Consider the following 12,559-nt stretch of genomic DNA (forward strand, 5'->3'; position numbering starts at 1 on the left):
GTTTTATCAACAACTTGAAGATATTCAGAAGGATCTCGTATTTGTACTAAATAATTAGGTTGAAGAGTTGTAATGTTGTTTCCCGGTGTTACTTCAAATTTCCTAAATACCCCAACACTGCGATTCATAATATTTTGCAAATGGGCAATGGTATTTTTTAATACTAACATCTCATTAGAACATAGGCTCTTGAGAGTAACAAAACCGATTTGATCTGAATATACTACATTAGGCGATGCTATTTCAAGAATATTTGTGCCATTTTCGGGATAGTCTGAAAATATATCTATACCATTGGGTTTTTCACCTGCAAGATTATGATTGATATCGAGTATTTTTGAGGGAGACATTCCAATGGCAATATCAAAAATAGAATAATTAACATTATTTATATCAACAGGTTTATTCAGGTCATCATTAAACTCTGAAAAGTAATTTTTCAAATTGTCTATATTTGCTTTTAAATTCTTACGAAACATTTCCGAATCATTAATATGTTTCTCCATAGCAATATCAGCGAGATCAGGAGAAGTGGTAGTATTTAAGTCAGGAAAACTGTCTGGTTTAATAGGATCTCCAGGTTTGAGATTTGTATTAGGTGTCATGGTATGTGCTGTATTTACAAATCGTTTATGAGGTGGATATTTAGTACCATCTTTAAGTCCTCGTTTCAATTTTTCACAGGCTGTAGTTGATTTAGGTTCAATACTGTCAGTAAACACGGCCTTCCCTTTATTATTAATGATGAGAATATTATGTGGAGTAGTGATACACTCATTATTGAGTGGAGGGTATTTTTTAAGATCTTCCGGATTATTCGAGAGGGCAACCGCTATGGCTAGAAAATCATGTATTCGATGTGTGGACAAGGGTTCATAACAAGCAAAATTGGTTCGATTCAAATATAATCTACTTCCATCATTATCTGTTATAGTTTTCACTTGTAAACGTCGCTGTGATTGAATTCGTTGAGAATAATATATGTTTAAAACTGAATTTACATCAAAAATTTTTAGTAAAACTAAATTTTCTTCACCTTTAGCTGCTTTAACAAATTTATGAGGTGGAAAAGTTATTAATTTATTCTTCTCAGTTGGTATAGGCTCACCTTTGTAATAACCATTATCAAGAGAAGCAGGGAGAGCGTTCATAAACTTTTCATAACATTCCAAATGGTCTTTAATGTTATTATTATTGCAAGGAACAGTTTCCTCTGTATCAACCCAAATTACTTTAACCCCCTGATCTATGAGATTTGATGGCATAGCTAACATCTGTAAAAAGATTTTTGAATCAGGGATTAGAATATTACCTGGATGAAAAGATATATTCATAGCATTTTGCATGTTAGGATAGACTTTTTGATTAACATTATAACTTGTTAAGACATGAGCCATTGGTCCTAAATTATAATTTTTATGAGGCCCAGTTTTGTTGGAACAAAATGAGTCTTTAAAATCTTTCACCACGTCTGTTGATAACAAACCCATTTTTAGATATAAACAGGGTGGACATATAGCAGACAAACTTTTATAAATATTACGTACTGGTTTTTCCCGTGCTTTTCTATACAAATCTTCAATTTGTTGTAAATGATAATCTTTTTCTTCATATTTTAGGTCAGGAAATAGAGCGTGAATACAAACACATTTAGAAGAATTACCTATCATATTTAACTGTTGACCCAAAGCTTTTATGAAAGAAGCACGTTGGTTAGGGTCACTGATATATCTAGTCATATCTTGAATTTTGGAAAGAACTTCAGATATTTCTGGATTAACTTTTGGATTGGCCATTATTGATGTTATAGATGAATTCGGAGTTAGACCAAATACTGATTGTTGTGTTATGGTGTTTGTTTGTTGGTTTTGTGCTGGTGGTGTTGGTGGTGGGTTTGATGGTGGGTTTGGTGATTGTACAGGATTGGTTCTATTTGGAATCCCTACAGGACTACTCATATTTTCATATATTTTTTATTATAAACTAAAATAAAAAGGTAAATAAATGTCTTCATCTTTACCTCAATCACCGACATCATCACTTTCAATAAAAAATCCCATAGTTAATTCTGATGTCATTAATATCATTTCTAAAATTAATGATGATTCACCCCAACATAATTTAATTAGAACGATGATTAGAGAACAAATAAATATGATAGGTACTCAATGTATTTGTAAACATGCAATTTTACCTAATGTAAAAACAGAAGATAAAGATTATTATGTACTTCAACTTGAACAACTCTATATGAAAGCCCAAGAAAAATTATCCAAATCCAATACCTATATAAGTTTATCTGCCATATGCCAACCATGTTTGTATGTGAAAATGGGTTTAATCTTTCGGGAAACTTTAAATGATTTTCATTATAATGAAATGTGTCATAATAACATTGGAATACACACCTATAATTTAGGATATTTCTGGCATGCTCTATCTAGTTTCGGTATTAATTACAAAATTTATCCCCAAATTAAACAAACACAGAACATATCTTTCTTCCCTGGTAATGTTATCTTACCCAATCCCAACATTTTGTTACAAATTTTAGCTATGCCATCAAATCTCATAGATCAAAATATTGAAATTGTTTGAGTTAACACTAAAGAAATAATAGACAAAATAAATGAAATAAATGTTGACGATTTAACTAAAATTTATACAAAATTTGTAGAAAGTCTCCCATATCCTTTGGAAAACGGTTACTATAAACGTCCATTAAAAAACGAACAATGGAATGACAATGAAAAGGGAATAAGCGCTCCTCCTTCTTCACGATTTATTAAAGGTTTAAAAAATGATGATTTTAATTCAGTGGATTTAAAAATCTTTGATATTAACAATATAATGAGTATTTATTATGCTCAGTTAATTAAATCTCAGCAACGGCTCTTACAAATAAGAAATAATCGATTGTCATACTGTGAACCATTATCGACACATAGGACTCATGATTATATAGCTATAGCAATTGCTCTTTTTGACTCCCTCGATGATCTTAAAGAATTACCGCCTCTCAATGGTCGATGTATCTTCACTATGCATAACATTCTTATTGTTAACAGACAAGGAAGAGCTATTTTTACTACAACTACTACCAAAAATCAATCCACTGAATTTATACAGTTAAAACGAGCTCTTAAACCTAAAATATCCACCCAAACCAATACCAGTTCACCCAATGTATTACAACAGCTCAAAAATCCTGTTAGACCTATAGATATTCATCCCCCTTCTTTTATACATGAGACCAAATTTTCTTATCTGTCTCATATTACAACTGAGAAACCTATGGTTAAAACGTATCAAAGTCATTTAACTTCAAATACTGATAATTTAAAACGGTATTTCAATACATTTAATGATGATCTAAATGTGGATGTGGTAAATAACATTAATGATGTTTCCATTCTCGATATTGCAATGGGAATGTACCCTAGTAAAATATTAGATATTAACTTGAAACCGGAAAAAAATTCAAATATTGATATTTCCACTGACGAATCCAATGGAGAATGTATGATTAGGATATTAGAAACCACCCCTCCTAATACTGCTTATTCATCTCATATAGGATTCATTTCCCTTACAAATATATGCAGTAATGAAAAATTAGTTTTAAAGAATATGGCAACATTTTTACCAAATATATTAGCTCGAGATACTGGCACAAACTTCATTTCTAAAAATTCTCTAGGGAATATTACCCATAATATAAATTTTTTGGCTGAAATGAAAGATCACAACGAGTTTATTGAGTCCATAAAACAACCAAATTAACAAAGTAAAATAAAATAAAATAAATGACTTCAAAATCAACCTTGGATATTATTAATCTTAATGATGCCCTTAAAAATAAAAAATATAAAAAAGCTTTTCAAATTTATTTAGACTTTGAAAAATCTATTCTAAAAACACTCTTTGTAAATGAAATTAAAATTATACCCGAAAATGAAAATAGTCCAGAGAGACTAAACCCATTTCCTTTGATAATATGTTCAACGCTGTTCAAATTAGCATTACAAGAAGATAAGAAAAATGATATGAAAGAATTTAAACCGAAAGAAAATCTTCAAAAATTAAATGAATTCTTTAAAAATACCGATAATATTCACCAAATAGTAGGTTCATCCCTCATTAACGATCTACTAACCAACCTTATACATTGTGCAATCAATGAACTTGAAAACGAAAATATGGATGAACCCAATCTCATGGACAGAATTTTTGGTGTATATAAATTATTTGAACAGTTTCTATTTGCCCTTGAACGTAGTCATCTTTATACACCATTTTCAATCTACACTCAATTGATTTACCTTTGTTTTCTGTTATGCAAACGCATGAATGAACTCATAAAAAGTTGTGTAAATATGAATACAATCTCTAATTCAAAAATAAATGAAATTCAAAACACATTTCAAAATAATGTAAACCAATTGGAAAACAATAATAAATTTTGTATACAACAGTTACATGAACATTATCAATGGCAACTAAAAAACTCTCAAGAAATTTATAAAAACAACATTGAAGAAATTTACAGAAAAACAGAGGAAAGTAAAAATGAATTATGGAAAAGGGTTAACCTTTCAACTATTGACACTATACATGAACAAGAATTAATGTTAAATAACCAACTTGAATTAATAGAAAAAAATCATATCCGAAATAAAAACGTATGGAATGAATGATGATGATGATGATGAATTAACACAAGATGACCAACGATCATTGAGTCCTAGGGTTACAAACCAATCGCTCTTTGACCATTCCAATGTCAGCTGAACCCCATATTGTTGCTTCTCCAGCCGGGATTCTGCCTTAGAAGCTTTCAGGCATAATCCCACGAGTACCTACTTAATCAAACTTATAGAAATATAAAATAGATATTAATAGTACTACCATCATTAAGTTGAAATTTGTATCCATATAAGGGGACGGCATTGTCTACTTCTGATCATATTACTATTTTCTACCTTGTTTCTTTTATCAATGATAACTGATCGTTTTCAAGCATAATAATATAGTAGTCACTGTTTATACTTCTTTTGTTTTGTATAGTCGGAGTTGCTACTATCCCAAAGATTTCTCTTTCACAGAAACATATTAAGGATAAGAGAGCTGTGTCCCCATATGATGGGTACTGGTCTAATTTTCCTGGTGTGGATGAATCTGTTCCATTATTATGATTATAATTATTATTGGTTTTGCCGTTTAAGCCTTTAGAACGAATGAACATATCAATATCATTTATTTGATGATGGGGTATATTGAAAGCCCCAAATTCTTTCACCACGTCATATATGGTATAAGGTTTGATAGATATCAGTCGACTGTATTGCTGTTTGACTATTCCATCATCATAATTTGTCTTATAACTCTTTCTTTTCCTTCCCAAAGCATTATAAACAGCCCAGTTATCTATCAGTATGGCTCTCATATCTGAATATTTAGGGTATTTATTGACAATATATTTATATGACTTACTAACACCATATTTATTTTTAGATAAAACACAGTCATAATACGTTAAAATATGTGTAAAATATTGACACATGTTCAATAAAGTTAAAACATTTTGAATATATGATCGTTTTCCTGCTGTCCATAAAATAAGAATATTGTGTTTGTTGGTGGCTTTCATATAATCTAACATCTCATATAAAAATGGCCGTGTATATACTGAGGGAAAACTATCTGACAAATTCAGTTGTAAATGTTGTTGTTCATCATATATGGCTAATGTATTATCGAAATCAAAAACAAGAAGAGCTGGTGCTCTTTTTTCCTCGTTAAGATATCGTACATATTTATAAAAAAAACATATCTTGAGCAAAATCTTCAGTATCTAACATTTGTTTACTGTTAAAATAATTATTAATATTATCATCATCATTATTATTATTATTGTCATCATTGTTTATTGGTGACAATATATCAGTAGTAATTGTAGATGTTGCAGTGGATGTAGTTGTTGTTGCTGTTGTTGTTATTGTTGACGTAGTGTCACTAGTTGTAATAATTACATTAGTATCACTAGTTATATCAGAAGGAAAATATGATAAAAGTGGCTTTGTAGTCATATTCCACGACATTGTTTTCTTATTTTTTAAAAATTTATTAAATTGTTTTTTTATTGGTCTTTGAAGGTAACAATTGGTAACATGGGATGCCCGAATAATGTGGAAGGAATATGTTTTATTACTTCTTCAATGAAATGTTTGTTAGAGTGTCGCATTTTCTCAGTGGGAAGTATATTTTTATCAAGTAAACATTTTAAATGAATCATGGCATGAACAATAATAACACAGACGTTAAGAGCTGACATTCCCATTCCATTTAGACTAGTGTTGAACATTTCTCCATTAGACATATTTACAAATGTATTATATAAAATACGATGGGAACCTAACACCTTATATCGTTTATCAGCTCCAGGCATAACCAAACTATAAGCTTCTAGGCCACTTACAAGAGACCGATCATTATCCTTGTTTATATAATTTTTATCATCATCTGTTTTTGTTTTATATATGTTTATTAATTCATTTATTGAATAAAAAATATACACATTATTAGTAGTATTGTCCAAATAAAGATTAATATACTCACAATCTTGAGGATAGAGGAGTTTACCATTTTGATCTCTATCACCTTCTAACGTCAAATTCAAAATTTCCTTATTTACTTCTAATACATTTTCCTTATAGTCGATAAAATGATAATTTAGTGGGGGTGATCTTAAATTTTTTTGAATTTCAAACCAACCCTCAAACAAATATTGATCAGCAGCTCCAAACAAATTTTCAATTGTTCTAGACATAAGTTGCTGAGCCACATGTCCCATAAATCTAATCCAGTTATGATAAACTTTATTTATAATAAATTGAGCACTTTCATGTGTATAAATTAAAGCTGTTATTGGTTCAGCTTTAATGATGTTACTCTTACCTAAACACTCCTCAATATACTGTAAACGTCTTTCAACTCTAGCTATTCGCGTTCTTTCCTCTAAATCATAATCATCAATATAAACATCCCTATTAAAGTGATTTTTCTCGTTTTTAATGTGACCATCTCGGTTTACACGATATGCGTCACTAGAGGGTAAGAGTCCACCTGCTGTTTTGACAAATGGTATGCGGTATCGTCGTTGTTGTTGTTGTTGTTGAGATTTTCTTCGATTTTGTTCACTTTTTCTTTCACTAGTTGTTCTTGGTGTTGGTGTTGGTGTTGGTTTAGATTCTGTTGCTGTTGTTGCAGCTGTTTTGTTTTTTCTAATTTTATTATTAGATTCTTCATTTTCACTGGGACTGTAAATTCCTCCTTTTGGTGGGAAATAGGCCATTGAGACAAAATTTTCAATTTTTTCTTTTTCCTCTTTCTCTTTTTTTAAAGAGGTTATTATTATTATTATTATTATTATTATTATTATTATTATTATTATTCATTTTTAACTATAAAGAAAACCTTAAGAGTGAAAATAATATCTAGGAATAAATTAAAATTCAAAAGGAGTCGTATCACGTGATTATATTATTTTTAAAATTATTTCAGAACTACAACAGAAAGGTGTTCACCTGCTGAAACCTCATGCGTGTACTGAGGTAAGTACAATTCAACCCTTCCTCTTTCTCCTAGCATCAGGTCAGCACAGGTGGTGGTGTAAGAGCAGCATGATTGAAGTTGGTCTTTGGAGAGCCGCTACTCTGTGATAACTCAAGGAGGTGACAGTCTTTACTGAGCCTCCATTCTCCACCTCGAGAGTGCTGGTCTTTGCCTCGGGAGTGCTGGTCTTTACTGCGCCTCCATTCTCCGCCTCGGGAGTGCTGGTCTTTACTGCGCCTCCATTCTCTGCCTCGGGAGTGCTGGTCTTTACTGCACCTCCATTCTCTGCCTCGGGAGTGCTGGTCTTTGCTGCGTCTGCTGCGCTGTCGCTCTATGCCTCGGGAGTGTTGGTCTTTACTGCGCCTGCTGCGCTGTCGCTCTGTGCCTCGGGAGTGTTGTCGCTCTGTGCCTCGGGAGTGTTGGTCTTTGCTGCGCCTGCTGCGCTGTCGCTCTGTGCCTCGGGAGTGTTGGTCTTTGCTACGCCGATGTTCTGTGCCTCGGGAGTGCTGGTCTTTGCTGCGCCTACTGCACCTGCACCGGCGCTCTGTGCCTCGGGAGTGTTGGTCCTTGCTGTCCCCCTCGAATTGTAATCTCATATCAAATCGTACCACATTTACCTTATAAGATGAAAAAAAAATAAAAAATCACAATCTTATGACAAATCACAATCTTATGAAAATTTGTAATGAGGAGTCTCAGATGATGATATAGAGTTAATTTTTTTTTTTATTTTTTTTTTTTACCTCATCCATGACTAGAGGTTCCTGTTCCCCCATTTGTAGAAAAGTTTCTGTTCCAGCACTGAAACTCTGAGTGCCCATAAAGATTAATGATATCTGTTGAAATGAAAAACTATATGTTTTAATAATACTTTTTACATTTTTACATATATATATATATATATATATATATATATATATATATATATATAGTATATATATACGAGCTCCAAGCGAGGTCTCTTCCCTTCACAGTGGAGAACTAATATAAGGAATATAAGGTTGAGGGTTGTCTTATATATCATACATGGCCATGTAGCCAATAATTTTCAATTTTCTAATTTTCTTCTATCTGACTTTGGGGAAGTTCAAGTTATTGTGGATGAGAGAGAGAGAGAGAGAGAGAGAGAGAGAGAGAGAGAGAGAGAGAGAGGAGAGAGAGGGAGAGAGAGAGAGAGAAAGGGAGAGAGAGAGAGAGAGAGAGAGAGAGAGAGAGAGAGAGAGAGAGAGAGAGAGGGGAGAGAGAGGAGAGAGAGAGAGAGAAGAGAGAAGAGAGAGAGGAGAGAGAGAGGGAGAGAGAGAGAGAGAGAGAGAGAGAGAGAGAGAGAGAGAGAGAGAGAGAGAGAGAGAGAGAGAGAGAGAGAGAGAGAGAGAGAGAGAGAGAGAGAGAGAGAGGAGAGAGAGAGAGAGAGAGAGAGAGAGAGAGAGAGAGAGAGAGAGAGAGAGAGAGAGAGAGAGAGAGAGAGAGAGAGAGAGAGAGAGAGCCATCTTTTCACCTTCAAATAGTTCATTGAAAACTCCAACAAATGTCACATATCCAGTGTCATGAGTAATGTCCAATTTTTTAAATATTCCCTTAAATTGTTTTTCGTGACTGTGCACCATCGTCTTGATACATCTGAGGAGTGTTTCTTCAACTTTATCATTAGTTGTCGCCTTTGTCTTCTCCATCAGTGAAAACACAATATACTTGGCTAAACTCTCCGCCTTATTCTCCACGCTCTCTCCTTTCAGTGAAACTTCGGCAATATTAGCTTCATTCTGGTTACATCTTTCTATATTAGGCTCCTGTGTGTGATTACCTCTAATCATGGACAATGATAGTGGTCGTCACCCTGCACCAAAATCATATACAATAAGTTAGGATATAGCTTCTCTCTCTCTATATATATAATACATTTAACCCCCCCCCCCCAAAAAAAAAAAGTGTCAAATTGTTTTCCATAAATTACTACATAAACAAATAATGATTACCCGAAAAATAGTGTACCTGTCTATAAATAAAAAATAATAATGATATATATTTGTTTGATAGCTATATAAAGGAATTGTATGGGAAAGGAGATTAACACAAGTTCCTACCTACCCCTGAGTCTCCTTAGTCTTTCCAAATAAGTAATAAAAAATGGTAATTTACGAAAATACCACTTTGGTGTTAACGGAACAGAGTACATTCTCAGTAGAAGTTAGTGAAAATGTAATAAATGATAATAATGATGAATATTTTATTATTATCTTACATTATTAAATAACTTCTTTTGTTTTGTTAATGATAATATATTATGTATATTTGATGTCATATGATTGGTGTATTCAAAAATATAATGAATATTTAGAGAATAATTCTAAGAAGAAAAAGGAGTATGCATATCAACAGACTATATAATGTTATAATGATAATGTTTCCTCATCAGTGTACTGTTTGTTACTTACTACAATCATTTAATATGGATCTAATTAATACATATCAACAGCTATTATCAAATCTTGTATTTTCTCCTTAAAGTAAATCTTCAAAACCTAATTTCTAGCATCTAATTATTACTAAAACCCAAGAGGTCATGTCCTCTGCCTTCATTAACCATTAATAAAAAGTCTACGGTTTATGAACTCCACAGTAGTTATTCTTTACATCCTTTCTGGTCTTATAATTATATTAATTTACACCAGTTAGTTTCTTTAATAATTTCTTCTTCTTCTTCAGGTGTCAAATCGTTAGTTATATGAAATATTTCTCTGATTTCTTCTACTGTCAATTTTTTAATAATATTGGCAAACATTTTGATTCCTTTGTCTGTTAGATCTTTAATATTTAAGTAATCAGCTGCCAAAATTATTGGCAACAATGTATCTTGTTCAAAAAAATCAAAATCCCATTTTGAAAATGACATTATAGAACTATCATTATTATTGTGATGGTAACCACACCATTCAATTATTTTTTTTTAAATAATAGTGTTTACATTTGGAAGAGGAATAGCTTCATCATTGGTATCATCACTCAAATCATTTAAAATGGTTTTTATAACACCACTCTGTCTGATAATATCATATTCTACTTCAAAAATATCACCATCACTACTTTGCAGTTTTATGATTGAATAAGGAGGAGGAGGAGGAGGATGTGGTAGAGAGGAATAAGAACTTGTTGCCATTATTTATTTCAGACTTTCTTGACTCAGTTGTAGAAGAGAAATACCCCAAATGAGGGATTTCATAAAATCTGAGGGTTGAAATGAATCGTGTTGTAGTTCTTGGTTGATCGGTAAATGCTTTGAGTGAAAGACTGCAATAGAAAATGTATTTTCATTAAGATGAGACTTGGGAAAATATTGAATGATATAATGAGAACCGAGAAGTTTTAAACTTGCTTCTTTATCATTAAGATATTTTTTACTTTTATTTACTAATTGATGTGGATGCCACTTACCCTTTAGATTTTTAGATTGAATCTGAGAAGAAGGTATCACCAATATGGGTTCTAAGAGCAAAAAGAGAATAGATGACCAATGATAAGCTTCCACTAAACCACTGTCAGCAAGACTGAAGATACTAATAGGGTGGGGTAAATTAAAAACAGGTGGTATTTTAGGTTTTAGCATTGTAGTTGCAATCCAACCTGGATTGGTAACAATTTCAGAAAAATTAGAAATCGAGGTTGGAATAACCCAAGAGCATGGCAAATCACTGGTGAAAAATGAGAAAGATACTATACCTTTCTTTCTTTGGAAAGTATCATAACCTAAGAGCAAGAGTCCTGGTAATTGGCGTAGTCGGCATCATTCCTGCTATATATTCATTATGATTATGGTTTTTATCATTAGAGAGTGAATTATATATTTGGCTACAATGTTTGAGAAACATGGTAACAATTTGATAAAATCCATTATTGTCATGTAGTGGAAGGTAATAATATTCATCAAATTTTGAATTATTCTCTGAGGAATTATTAATACTCCACGACCAACTTTCATAGGAAAAAGGCATATAACTGAAAGCACATTCTTTTAAGGAATTAACTTCTTTTTGACATATAAACATTCTCTATTTTTTTAATATTTTTTTTTATATTTCTGATCTTTAGGTAATAAAATAACAAATAAAACAGCTATATATTTTATTATGTTATATTTATAACAATTGCAAAATGGACTAAAAATAGAACATATAACTAACTACATACATGATGAATCAAGTAACCCTAAACAAACCATGAACACTCTGACATTGTTTGTTTTTTAATATCTTTAACTATTTTCAAAATAATTATTTTTTCTTCTTCTGTATAATTAGCCAAGTGTTTTTTTAGAGAACTTGGCTAAATTTCTAAGGGAAACAACATTTATTTGACCATTATATTTATGGTTACATTTATATACCATCTCATTAAGTAAACTCATATAAAGCCAAGAATTAGACATTTCTTGTTTAATACCATTTACAATTTGAGGATAATAATTAATCTCTTTTTTGTGGTCGTTTATAAATTGAAAACTGGATGCATGCCAAGACATTTTATGTTAGATTCTGTAGTGTGTAAGCTAAAGATGCTACAAGTGATAATTTATTTAATTCATATGCACCAATAATATTGGGGTGTAAGAAAAAATAATCTAGTTCGTTACTCATCATTTTGATAAATTTCTTGGCATAGATGTCGTTTGGTAACTTATCATTTCAAAATGTATTTGAATTTTGACTTTATTCCATAAAAAATGGGTAAATTCCTCAACCTTAATATAAACTTTTTTATCCGTTTCAATTGTTTGGTCTTTTATACGAAGAATAAATTTTAAATCAGTATTATTTATATATTTTTCTTTAATGGCTTTTGTTAACAACAAATCTTCAATTTCTTTTTGGACATAAGTTGGAATAAGTGGGGTAGCACATAACTCCCATACCATATCTCTAATACACATATCAAAATTGATCATTGAAGAATA

Source organism: Procambarus clarkii, chromosome 45, assembly GCF_040958095.1.
Source record: "Procambarus clarkii isolate CNS0578487 chromosome 45, FALCON_Pclarkii_2.0, whole genome shotgun sequence".
NCBI lineage: Eukaryota > Metazoa > Arthropoda > Malacostraca > Decapoda > Cambaridae > Procambarus > Procambarus clarkii.